Genomic DNA, 10,434 nt, shown 5'->3' on the forward strand with positions numbered 1-10,434 from the left:
CTATAGAAAGTATTGTTCCACACAAGATTTTCTATAGAAAGTATTGTTCCACACAAGATTTTCTATAGAAAGTATTGTTCCACACAAGATTTTCTATAGAAAGTATTGTTCCACACAAGATTTTCTATAGAAAATATTGTTCCACACAAGATTTTCTATAGAAAATATTGTTCCACACAAGATTTTCTATAGAAACTATTGTTCCACACAAGATTTTCTATAGAAAATATTGTTCCACACAAGATTTTCTATAGAAAATATTGTTCCACACAAGATTTTCTATAGAAAATATTGTTCCACACAAGATTTTCTATAGAAAATATTGTTCCACACAAGATTTTCTATAGAAAATATTGTTCCACACAAGATTTTCTATAGAAAATATTGTTCCACACAAGATTTTCTATAGAAAATATTGTTCCACACAAGATTTTCTATAGAAAATATTGTTCCACACAAGATTTTCTATAGAAAATATTGTTCCACACAAGATTTTCTATAGAAAATATTGTTCCACACAAGATTTTCTATAGAAAATATTGTTCCACACAAGATTTTCTATAGAAAATATTGTTCCACACAAGATTTTCTATAGAAAATATTGTTCCACACAAGATTTTCTATTTTAATATTGTTCCACACAAGATTTTCTATAGAAAATATTGTTCCACACAAGATTTTCTAGAGAAAATATTGTTCCAATCAAGATTTTCTAGAGAAAATATTGTTCCACACAAGATTTTCTAGAGAAAATATTGTTCCACACAAGATTTTCTAGAGAAAATATTGTTCCACACAAGATTTTCTAGAGAAAATATTGTTCCACACAAGATTTTCTAGAGAAAATATTGTTCCATCTTCTTGTGTGGAACAAGATTTTCTATAGAAAATCATGTGTGGAACAATATTTTCTATAGAAAATCATGTGTGGAACAAGATTTTCTATAGAAAATCTTGTGTGGAACAATATTTTCTATAGAAAATCTTGTGTGGAACAATATTTTCTATAATCTTGTTCCACACAAGATTTTCTATAGAAAATATTGTTCCACACAAGAAATCTTGTTCCACACAAGATTTTCTATAGAAAATTTTGTTCCACACAAGATTTTCTATAGAAAATATTGTTCCACACAAGATTTTCTATAGAAAATATTGTTCCACACAAGATTTTCTATAGAAAATATTGTTCCACACAAGATTTTCTATAGAAAATATTGTTCCACACAAGATTTTCTATAGAAAATATTGTTCCACACAAGATTTTCTATAGAAAATATTGTTCCACACAAGATTTTGTATAGAAAATATTGTTCCACACAAGATTTTCTATAGAAAATATTGTTCCACACAAGATTTTCTATAGAAAATATTGTTCCACATAAGATTTTCTATAGAAAATATTGTTCCACACAAGATTTTCTATAGAAGATATTGTTCCACACAAGATTTTCTATAGAAAATATTGTTCCACACAAGATTTTCTATAGAAAATATTGTTCCACACAAGATTTTCTATAGAAAATATGGTTCCACACAAGATATTCTATAGAAAATATTGTTCCACACAAGATTTTCTATAGAAAATATTGTTCCACACAAGATTTTCTATAGAAAATATTGTTCCACACAAGATTTTCTATAGAAAATATTGTTCCACACAAGATTTTCTATAGAAAATATTGTTCCACACAAGATTTTCTATAGAAAATATTGTTCCACACAAGATTTTCTATAGAAAATATTGTTCCACACAAGATTTTCTATAGAAAATATTGTTCCACACAAGATTTTCTATAGAAAATATTGTTCCACACAAGATTTTCTATAGAAAATATTGTTCACACAAGATTTTCTATAGAAAATATTGTTCCATCTTCTTGTGTGGAACAAGATTTTCTATAGAAAATCTTGTGTGGAACAAGATTTTCTATAGAAAATCATGTGTGGAACAATATTTTCTATAGAAAATCTTGTGTGGAACAATATTTTCTATAGAAAATCTTGTGTGGAACAATATTTTCTATAGAAACCATTTGGAACCATATTTTCCACACAAGATTTTCTATAGAAAATATTGTTCCACACAAGATTTTCTATAGAAAATATTGTTCCACACAAGATTTTCTATAGAAAATATTGTTCCACACAAGATTTTCTATAGAAAATATTGTTCTATAGAAAATCTTGTGTGGAACAATATTTTCTATAGAAAATCTTGTGTGTAATAATATTTTCTATAGAAAATCTTGTGTGTAACAATATTTTCTATAGAAAATCTTGTGTGTAACAATATTTTCTATAGAAAATCTTGTGTGTAACAATATTTTCTATAGAAAATCTTGTGTGTAACAATATTTTCTATAGAAAATCTTGTGTGGAACAAGATTTTCTATAGAAAATCATGTGTGGAACAAGATTTTCTATAGAAAATCATGTGTGGAACAAGATTTTCTATAGAAAATCTTGTGTGGAACAATATTTTCTATAGAAAATCTTGTGTGGAACAATATTTTCTATAGAAAATCTTGAGTGGAACAATATTTTCTATAGAAAATCTTGTGTGGAACAATATTTTCTATAGAAAATCTTGTGTGGAACAATATTTTCTATAGAAAATCTTGTGTGGAACAATATTTTCTATAGAAAATCTTGTGTGGAACAATATTTTCTATAGAAAATCTTGTGTGGAAAATATGGTTCCAAATGGTTTCTATAGAAAATATTGTTCCACACAAGATTTTCTATAGAAAATATTGTTCCACACAAGATTTTCTATAGAAAATATTGTTCCACACAAGATTTTCTATAGAAAATATTGTTCCACACAAGATTTTCTATAGAAAATATTGTTCCACACAAGATTTTCTATAGAAAATATTGTTCTACACAAGATTTTCTATAGAAAATATTGTTCACACAAGATTTTCTATAGAAAATATTGTTCCACACAAGATTTTCTATAGAAAATATTGTTCCACACAAGATTTTCTATAGAAAATATTGTTCCACACAAGATTTTCTATAGAAAATATTGTTCCACACATGATTTTCTATAGAAAATATTGTTCCACACATGATTTTCTATAGAAAATCTTGTTCCACACAAGATTTTCTATAGAAAATATTGTTCCACACAAGATTTTCTATAGAAAATATTGTTCCACACAAGATTTTCTATAGAAAATATTGTTCCACACAAGATTTTCTATAGAAAATATTGTTCCACACAAGATTTTCTATAGAAAATATTGTTCCACACAAGATTTTCTATAGAAAATATTGTTACACACAAGATTTTCTATAGAAAATATTGTTACACACAAGATTTTCTATAGAAAATATTGTTACACACAAGATTTTCTATAGAAAATATTGTTACACACAAGATTTTCTATAGAAAATATTGTTACACACAAGATTTTCTATAGAAAATATTGTTACACACAAGATTTTCTATAGAAAATATTGTTACACACAAGATTTTCTATAGAAAATATTGTTACACACAAGATTTTCTATAGAAAATATTGTTACACACAAGATTTTCTATAGAAAATATTGTTACACACAAGATTTTCTATAGAAAATATTGTTACACACAAGATTTTCTATAGAAAATATTGTTACACACAAGATTTTCTATAGAAAATATTGTTACACACAAGATTTTCTATAGAAAATATTGTTACACACACAAGATTTTCTATAGAAAATATTGTTACACACAAGATTTTCTATAGAAAATATTGTTACACACAAGATTTTCTATAGAAAATATTGTTACACACAAGATTTTCTATAGAAAATATTGTTACACACAAGATTTTCTATAGAAAATATTGTTACACACAAGATTTTCTATAGAAAATATTGTTACACACAAGATTTTCTATAGAAAATATTGTTACACACAAGATTTTCTATAGAAAATATTGTTACACACAAGATTTTCTATAGAAAATATTGTTACACACAAGATTTTCTATAGAAAATATTGTTACACACAAGATTTTCTATAGAAAATATTGTTACACACAAGATTTTCTATAGAAAATATTGTTACACACAAGATTTTCTATAGAAAATATTGTTACACACAAGATTTTCTATAGAAAATATTGTTACACACAAGATTTTCTATAGAAAATATTGTTACACACAAGATTTTCTATAGAAAATATTGTTACACACAAGATTTTCTATAGAAAATATTGTTACACACAAGATTTTCTATAGAAAATATTGTTACACACAAGATTTTCTATAGAAAATATTGTTACACACAAGATTTTCTATAGAAAATATTGTTACACACAAGATTTTCTATAGAAAATATTGTTACACACAAGATTTTCTATAGAAAATATTGTTACACACAAGATTTTCTATAGAAAATATTGTTACACACAAGATTTTCTATAGAAAATATTGTTACACACAAGATTTTCTATAGAAAATATTGTTACACACAAGATTTTCTATAGAAAATATTGTTACACACAAGATTTTCTATAGAAAATATTGTTACACACAAGATTTTCTATAGAAAATATTGTTACACACAAGATTTTCTATAGAAAATATTGTTACACACAAGATTTTCTATAGAAAATATTGTTACACACAAGATTTTCTATAGAAAATATTGTTACACACAAGATTTTCTATAGAAAATATTGTTACACACAAGATTTTCTATAGAAAATATTGTTACACACAAGATTTTCTATAGAAAATATTGTTACACACAAGATTTTCTATAGAAAATATTGTTACACACAAGATTTTCTATAGAAAATATTGTTACACACAAGATTTTCTATAGAAAATATTGTTACACACAAGATTTTCTATAGAAAATATTGTTACACACAAGATTTTCTATAGAAAATATTGTTACACACAAGATTTTCTATAGAAAATATTGTTACACACAAGATTTTCTATAGAAAATATTGTTACACACAAGATTTTCTATAGAAAATATTGTTACACACAAGATTTTCTATAGAAAATATTGTTACACACAAGATTTTCTATAGAAAATATTGTTACACACAAGATTTTCTATAGAAAATATTGTTACACACAAGATTTTCTATAGAAAATATTGTTACACACAAGATTTTCTATAGAAAATATTGTTACACACAAGATTTTCTATAGAAAATATTGTTACACACAAGATTTTCTATAGAAAATATTGTTACACACAAGATTTTCTATAGAAAATATTGTTACACACAAGATTTTCTATAGAAAATATTGTTACACACAAGATTTTCTATAGAAAATATTGTTACACACAAGATTTTCTATAGAAAATATTGTTACACACAAGATTTTCTATAGAAAATATTGTTACACACAAGATTTTCTATAGAAAATATTGTTACACACAAGATTTTCTATAGAAAATATTGTTACACACAAGATTTTCTATAGAAAATATTGTTACACACAAGATTTTCTATAGAAAATATTGTTACACACAAGATTTTCTATAGAAAATATTGTTACACACAAGATTTTCTATAGAAAATATTGTTACACACAAGATTTTCTATAGAAAATATTGTTACACACAAGATTTTCTATAGAAAATATTGTTACACACAAGATTTTCTATAGAAAATATTGTTACACACAAGATTTTCTATAGAAAATATTGTTACACACAAGATTTTCTATAGAAAATATTGTTACACACAAGATTTTCTATAGAAAATATTGTTACACACAAGATTTTCTATAGAAAATATTGTTACACACAAGATTTTCTATAGAAAATATTGTTACACACAAGATTTTCTATAGAAAATATTGTTACACACAAGATTTTCTATAGAAAATATTGTTACACACAAGATTTTCTATAGAAAATATTGTTACACACAAGATTTTCTATAGAAAATATTGTTACACACAAGATTTTCTATAGAAAATATTGTTACACACAAGATTTTCTATAGAAAATATTGTTACACACAAGATTTTCTATAGAAAATATTGTTACACACAAGATTTTCTATAGAAAATATTGTTACACACAAGATTTTCTATAGAAAATATTGTTACACACAAGATTTTCTATAGAAAATATTGTTACACACAAGATTTTCTATAGAAAATATTGTTACACACAAGATTTTCTATAGAAAATATTGTTACACACAAGATTTTCTATAGAAAATATTGTTACACACAAGATTTTCTATAGAAAATATTGTTACACACAAGATTTTCTATAGAAAATATTGTTACACACAAGATTTTCTATAGAAAATATTGTTACACACAAGATTTTCTATAGAAAATATTGTTACACACAAGATTTTCTATAGAAAATATTGTTACACACAAGATTTTCTATAGAAAATATTGTTACACACAAGATTTTCTATAGAAAATATTGTTACACACAAGATTTTCTATAGAAAATATTGTTACACACAAGATTTTCTATAGAAAATATTGTTACACACAAGATTTTCTATAGAAAATATTGTTACACACAAGATTTTCTATAGAAAATATTGTTACACACAAGATTTTCTATAGAAAATATTGTTACACACAAGATTTTCTATAGAAAATATTGTTACACACAAGATTTTCTATAGAAAATATTGTTACACACAAGATTTTCTATAGAAAATATTGTTACACACAAGATTTTCTATAGAAAATATTGTTACACACAAGATTTTCTATAGAAAATATTGTTACACACAAGATTTTCTATAGAAAATATTGTTACACACAAGATTTTCTATAGAAAATATTGTTACACACAAGATTTTCTATAGAAAATATTGTTACACACAAGATTTTCTATAGAAAATATTGTTACACACAAGATTTTCTATAGAAAATATTGTTACACACAAGATTTTCTATAGAAAATATTGTTACACACAAGATTTTCTATAGAAAATATTGTTACACACAAGATTTTCTATAGAAAATATTGTTACACACAAGATTTTCTATAGAAAATATTGTTACACACAAGATTTTCTATAGAAAATATTGTTACACACAAGATTTTCTATAGAAAATATTGTTACACACAAGATTTTCTATAGAAAATATTGTTACACACAAGATTTTCTATAGAAAATATTGTTACACACAAGATTTTCTATAGAAAATATTGTTACACACAAGATTTTCTATAGAAAATATTGTTACACACAAGATTTTCTATAGAAAATATTGTTACACACAAGATTTTCTATAGAAAATATTGTTACACACAAGATTTTCTATAGAAAATATTGTTACACACAAGATTTTCTATAGAAAATATTGTTACACACAAGATTTTCTATAGAAAATATTGTTACACACAAGATTTTCTATAGAAAATATTGTTACACACAAGATTTTCTATAGAAAATATTGTTACACACAAGATTTTCTATAGAAAATATTGTTACACACAAGATTTTCTATAGAAAATATTGTTACACACAAGATTTTCAATAGAAAATATTGTTACACACAAGATTTTCTATAGAAAATATTGTTACACACAAGATTTTCTATAGAAAATATTGTTACACACAAGATTTTCTATAGAAAATATTGTTACACACAAGATTTTCTATAGAAAATATTGTTACAACACAAGATTTTCAATAGAAAATATTGTTACACACAAGATTTTCTATAGAAAATATTGTTACACACAAGATTTTCTATAGAAAATATTGTTACACACAAGATTTTCTATAGAAAATATTGTTACACACAAGATTTTCTATAGCAAATATTGTTACACACAAGATTTTCTATAGCAAATATTGTTACACACAAGATTTTCTATAGCAAAATATTGTTACACACAAGATTTTCTATAGCAAAATATTGTTACACACAAGATTTTCTATAGCAAATATTGTTACACACAAGATTTTCTATAGCAAATATTGTTACACACAAGATTTTCTATAGCAAATATTGTTACACACAAGATTTTCTATAGCAAATATTGTTACACACAAGATTTTCTATAGCAAATATTGTTACACACAAGATTTTCTATAGCAAATATTGTTACACACAAGATTTTCTATAGCAAATATTGTTACACACAAGATTTTCTATAGAAAATATTGTTACACACAAGATTTTCTATAGAAAATATTGTTACACACAAGATTTTCTATAGAAAATATTGTTACACACAAGATTTTCTATAGAAAATATTGTTACACACAAGATTTTCTATAGAAAATATTGTTACACACAAGATTTTCTATAGAAAATATTGTTACACACAAGATTTTCTATAGAAAATATTGTTACACACAAGATTTTCTATAGAAAATATTGTTACACACAAGATTTTCTATAGAAAATATTGTTACACACAAGATTTTCTATAGAAAATATTGTTACACACAAGATTTTCTATAGAAAATATTGTTACACACAAGATTTTCTATAGAAAATATTGTTACACACAAGATTTTCTATAGAAAATATTGTTACACACAAGATTTTCTATAGAAAATATTGTTACACACAAGATTTTCTATAGAAAATATTGTTACACACAAGATTTTCTATAGAAAATATTGTTACACACAAGATTTTTCTATAGAAAATATTGTTACACACAAGATTTTCTATAGAAAATATTGTTACACACAAGATTTTCTATAGAAAATATTGTTACACACAAGATTTTCTATAGAAAATATTGTTACACACAAGATTTTCTATAGAAAATATTGTTACACACAAGATTTTCTATAGAAAATATTGTTACACACAAGATTTTCTATAGAAAATATTGTTACACACAAGATTTTCTATAGAAAATATTGTTACACACAAGATTTTCTATAGAAAATATTGTTACACACAAGATTTTCTATAGAAAATATTGTTACACACAAGATTTTCTATAGAAAATATTGTTACACACAAGATTTTCTATAGAAAATATTGTTACACACAAGATTTTCTATAGAAAATATTGTTACACACAAGATTTTCTATAGAAAATATTGTTACACACAAGATTTTCTATAGAAAATATTGTTACACACAAGATTTTCTATAGAAAATATTGTTACACACAAGATTTTCTATAGAAAATATTGTTACACACAAGATTTTCTATAGAAAATATTGTTACACACAAGATTTTCTATAGAAAAATATTGTTACACACAAGATTTTCTATAGAAAATATTGTTACACACAAGATTTTCTATAGAAAATATTGTTACACACAAGATTTTCTATAGAAAATATTGTTACACACAAGATTTTCTATAGAAAATATTGTTACACACAAGATTTTCTATAGAAAATATTGTTACACACAAGATTTTCTATAGAAAATATTGTTACACACAAGATTTTCTATAGAAAATATTGTTACACACAAGATTTTCTATAGAAAATATTGTTACACACAAGATTTTCTATAGAAAATATTGTTACACACAAGATTTTCTATAGAAAATATTGTTACACACAAGATTTTCTATAGAAAATATTGTTACACACAAGATTTTCTATAGAAAATATTGTTACACACAAGATTTTCTATAGAAAATATTGTTACACACAAGATTTTCTATAGAAAATATTGTTACACACAAGATTTTCTATAGAAAATATTGTTACACACAAGATTTTCTATAGAAAATATTGTTACACACAAGATTTTCTATAGAAAATATTGTTACACACAAGATTTTCTATAGAAAATATTGTTACACACAAGATTTTCTATAGAAAATATTGTTACACACAAGATTTTCTATAGAAAATATTGTTACACACAAGATTTTCTATAGAAAATATTGTTACACACAAGATTTTCTATAGAAAATATTGTTACACACAAGATTTTCTATAGAAAATATTGTTACACACAAGATTTTCTATAGAAAATATTGTTACACACAAGATTTTCTATAGAAAATATTGTTACACACAAGATTTTCTATAGAAAATATTGTTACACACAAGATTTTCTATAGAAAATATTGTTACACACAAGATTTTCTATAGAAAATATTGTTACACACAAGATTTTCTATAGAAAATATTGTTACACACAAGATTTTCTATAGAAAATATTGTTACACACAAGATTTTCTATAGAAAATATTGTTACACACAAGATTTTCTATAGAAAATATTGTTACACACAAGATTTTCTATAGAAAATATTGTTACACACAAGATTTTCTATAGAAAATATTGTTACACACAAGATTTTCTATAGAAAATATTGTTACACACAAGATTTTCTATAGAAAATATTGTTACACACAAGATTTTCTATAGAAAATATTGTTACACACAAGATTTTCTATAGAAAATATTGTTACACACAAGATTTTCTATAGAAAATATTGTTACACACAAGATTTTCTATAGAAAATATTGTTACACACAAGA

The sequence above is a fragment of the Calliphora vicina genome, chromosome 2 (genome assembly GCF_958450345.1).
Source record: "Calliphora vicina chromosome 2, idCalVici1.1, whole genome shotgun sequence".
In the NCBI taxonomy this organism is placed as follows: Eukaryota; Metazoa; Arthropoda; class Insecta; order Diptera; family Calliphoridae; genus Calliphora; species Calliphora vicina.